Source organism: Eurosta solidaginis, chromosome 2, assembly GCF_040869045.1.
Source record: "Eurosta solidaginis isolate ZX-2024a chromosome 2, ASM4086904v1, whole genome shotgun sequence".
NCBI lineage: Eukaryota > Metazoa > Arthropoda > Insecta > Diptera > Tephritidae > Eurosta > Eurosta solidaginis.
This window is the reverse complement of record NC_090320.1, coordinates 15572508-15577275: the sequence shown is the minus strand read 5'-3', so window position 1 is coordinate 15577275 and position 4768 is coordinate 15572508.

The window sequence follows — 4768 nt, the reverse complement described above, 5'->3', positions numbered from 1 at the left end:
TGTAAATGTGTTTTGTTTACATTACTTTCTTTGAAATGGGCCTGAAAAGGAAAAAAATCTACTGCCGTCCTTAGCGTCTAAACGCTAATGCTAATCACTTTGACAGTGATTTAAAAATATCAAGTAAGTACTAGATAGTCGTACAACATTATCTTATTTATAAACTTTCAAACCTTTATTGCAGGCAATGAGTTTGGAATTTGAAAGAAATTTGTTTGATGTTCTTCACCTCAACAGTCAGTTTGATTTGAGAAATTTATTGTGTTTCAAAGCTTAGAGAAAAATGGTTGAATATCAATTACATCGGCAATGAATTTGAAAATGGGTAAGTGTTGTAATTGATTGTGTTTCTAAGTATGAAAGAAATTTGTTTAGTTTTTATCACGGCGACCATGGCGCAATAAAACCATGCAGGTGATCTTAGCAGTACAGCAACAAAAATTTGACTGCCCTCATAATCCGGTCATCATTTTTAAAGTAGTAAGATGGGAAAATTTTTGGTACTATTTTGCTACTTTTTTAGTACTTTAGCAATTTTATGTGTGGAATATAGTCAAACTCGATATATCTCACATATTGGAAACGGGAACATGAAAGAAAAGTGATGAGAAAACAGTGGCAACAGGAAGAAAATGTAGAGGAAGTTGGAAGGAAGTGGGAAAAGTAAACGGGCCAAGAGGAAGAGTGAGAGTGAGAGTAAAAGTAAGAAAAACGATGATGGTTTGAGAGAAATAAGTGAAAAGAAGTTTACAAGAAGAGTAAGAATAACATAAAGATAAAATTAAGAGTAATTGTGATAGTTAGACTTGGGTAATAGCAAGAACAGGAAGAGTAAGAGGAAAAGCGGGAAGATTTACGGAAGAATGAAAAGGAAGGGAAGTTGAATGGGCCGATTAAGGTAAACTAGAAAATGCAGAGAAAATAAGAGTGGATGAAAAGGGTTAGCCAGAGGAGAGATAAATGGATAGATAGAGAAAGTCGGAACCATGTCTGTTGGGTGTGATCATACGCCTATTTCATGTTTACCTAAACGTTTTCAGGGTCAGCCAGAGCTGCTTGATAGGCCAAATATTTCTTTTTTTGCCATCAAAGAATTTCTATAAGTTCTGATTTTTTGAAGCATCGGGGTTGTAATACCTCTGCCGCTTATATTTTTACACCATCCATCATTTTCTGCTCAATGAACCTGTCTCTTTACGCTTAGTTTACATATATAAATGTTGGGTCTCTGGACCGTGTACCGCCGATCCCCAGCTTTCGTATTACAAGCCTCCCAGATACTCTTCCGTGTTTTCATGACATTGTGTTGTGGACAATGGAAATTCTGAAGAACCAGCTATTCAGTTGCGTTGACTAAAACTTTTCCATTTCCAGGTTGTTAAAGCAATAGTATTTTTGCAATCATTAAAATTTTTATTTTCAATCTTGTGGTTGAGAATTATTGTGTTTCAAAATTAAAAGAAATTATTCGAAGGGTTATTACACCGACAATAAATTTTAAGAACCAATTAAGCATATATATTCGTACAGCATTCGCTTTGAAGATCAAAAATTTTATAGGACATCATTGTCATATTACCTTAAAAAACAAATTTCCTCGAATCTGAAGGTTTTTTTAATAATGGAGAAATATTGTTCTTCCCGATATTGTCCATTCCGGTTTGAAGGCCCTCAGGCTTCTCTAAGTGCGGTGCCGTTGTTGTTGTTGTTGTTGTTGTAGCGATAAGGTTTCTCCCCGAAGGCTTTGGGGAGTGTTATCGATGTGATGGTCCTTTGTCGGATACAGGTCCGGTACGCTCCGGTAACACAGCAATATTAAGGTGCTAGCCCGACCATCTATGGAACGATTTATATGGCCACATTAAACCTTCAGGCCATACCTCTCTCCCCACCCCCAAGTTCCATGCGGAGCTTGGGGTCGCCAGAGCCTCGTCTGTTAGTGAAACAGGATTCGCCGCGGATAGGTGAGGTTGACAATTGGGTTTGAAGAAGCTATATATTGCGCTGGCAACCTGAAAGGGTTGCGCTACACAGCCCCTTGAATCTGGTATTTTACAGGCATGCTTAACCAACGAACCGATATCATTTCGTTACGATAATTAACGTTAATAAACGAAACAAAGTCATTTCGTTTCGTTTATTAACGTTAAGAACGTCAAATTAACGAAATGATTTCTTTACGTTATTTGCCATATCAAAACGAAATCAAATCGTTTATGTTGATTATTAAATTCAAACTATGCTGGCAAAGCTGATTGATGGCGGAGTCATTAAAGGTGAAAGCATTAGCCAAGCTGATTGCAACTTTTCTCATGAATTTTGACAGTACGAACATTTCTCAGAGTATTTTTGACATTACCACCAACGAATTACACAAACAAATTACATGGAGTTTGTGTGTGTATGTGCGCTCGTTGTTACCACCTTACGGCTTCACCATGGCTATAGCATTGCCAGCACAATTCAAACATAAAGTATCAAGTTTTTGTTAAGGTTTTTAACGTTAACGAAAGCTTTTAGTTTCGGTTAAAAACGAGATACAATTTATCTTGATAATTTCTTTATCGATAATATTTCGAAGTGTTTCAACGGAAACGGTGGAAATTTTTTGATAAACGATTAGCTTAACGTTAAGGTGCATCCCTGGTATTTTAGTCGCCTCTTACGACAGGCATACCTACCGCGGGTATATTCTCACCCCCTAACCCGCTGGGGTCTTATTACTTCATGAGCGGTAACGCTTTTGTGAAAAGTTAGGCCAATGTATCCAACCGATTATACCGAATATTTTTACATATTTTTCTGTTTGGGGTTTAAAATAGTTTTTTGCCTGTAATGTACATTTCTTTTATGTCGCTTAGCAGGTTTTTAAGCCGACGTAATGCTAATTGCCGGTTGGTTGATGGTACATCGAAGTAAATCAGAAATCACTGTACAACTGCTAAATGCGATCATATAGTATCAATGGGTCTTGCATAGACTTTAATAAGATCGTAATCACCTAGGGAGACCCTTAATAGATATTTCATTAAAAAAGGTCACGTAGAGATACGTCTACGTGCATTGTCGGCAGCTTTCGAGATATGTCTGATAAGATAATGCTATTATCTAACTCAATCCAAACAATTATCCACATTTAATATTCAACTGTAAGAAATTTCGGAATTGAGTTATTGTTGTGTCCAGTTTCACTATTAGAAATATTAGCTGTGTTTTTTCACATCTATATACGTTTACGCTTAAACTTTATATGGACTGCTAAGCGACAAACTTTAAATACACCTCTGAAATTGATACTTACAAAATTAGTACTACTAAATTTCAATACGCATTATACTCAGATGTAACTGAAATATGTGTATGTTTCACCCTCTGCACTAATTCTATGTATTCTATGCGCGTCCACTATTTATCACAACTGATTCAGCTATATGTTATACACAGAAATACAACAGAGGGTTGTGTCTCCGCTTTTCGGTACACCCTGTGCTGTAGCTAGTTGTTTAACCACTGCCGCTAGATGGGTCTCCTAAGCATTATCTAAGCGAAGATAGTCGTTTCTTTCACGCGCAAACGAAACGTATACGCGTGTAAAAAGAACACGGCTATTGTTACAGACGAGAGCCCCGGCCAGATCACGCTACCCATTATTTAGCTTATTCATCAGGCCGTTTATTTCTGTGGCAGTCAGGGTGCATCATCTTCCACTCGGTTTTTGAACATGAGGGTAAATTGCCACAACGCCTTTACTGTTTATGTAGTTTTTTTATTTAGCCGCGCATAACACGGACGCTTCGCTGCGCTATATGATGCTAAATATATATCGACTATGTATATGCAGTAGAACGTACGGTTTGGCGCCGCATCGCTATCACAATCGACTACTTGATTGTAGAGACTCTCGATCATTGCTTTATAATTTTGAAGACTCCCTCAAGATATTCCCGGGGTAATTTCGGGATGACTGGGGAATCCCTCAGGGTCCTCTTGGGGTTATTTCCGGATGATTTCGGGGGCATGTCAGACCTCTCGGGATAATTTTGGGGACTCTGGATCATGTGGAGATCACTTCGGCGACGTTAGGGGGTAATTTCAGCGACACTCTGGGTGGCTTGTGGATGATTTAGGGGGCTCCCTCTGGATCCCCCGGGGTCAACAGGCTTCCGGTCGTTCCGAGAAAATTGTGGGTACTGTCCCCGAGATCTACCCGGGACCATATGGGGATCACTTTAGGACTTGTAAGGTCCGCTCGGTCACTTGGGGATCACTTCGATGTTTCACATCTGCCAAGCATCCCGTGACTGCTGTTGTTGTTGTTGTAGCGATATAGACACTCCCCGAAGGCCTGGGGATGTTATTGAGTTGATGGTCCTTTGCCGTATGCATATCCGGTACGTTCCGGTACCAAGCCCGACCATCTCGGGAACGATTTTTTATGACCACATGCGACCTTCTAGGCCATACCGCCCTCCCACCACCTAGATCCATGAGGAGTTCGGGGTCGCCAGAGCCTCGGCTGTCAATGATTCGCCACGGATAGGTGTGGTTGACAATTGGGTTAGGAGAAGCTATATATTGCACTGGCAACCTGAAAAGGTTGCGCTACACAACCCCTTGAATCTGGTATTTTAGTCGCCTCTTACGACAGGCATACCTACCGCAGGTTCTAACCCCCTAACCCGCTGACATTTGTTTTTTTCTTCGCAGTCTTAAAACCTGTTCGAATTGGAATTCGCCTAGATAAATGAAGTTTCAATACAAGTGCCTT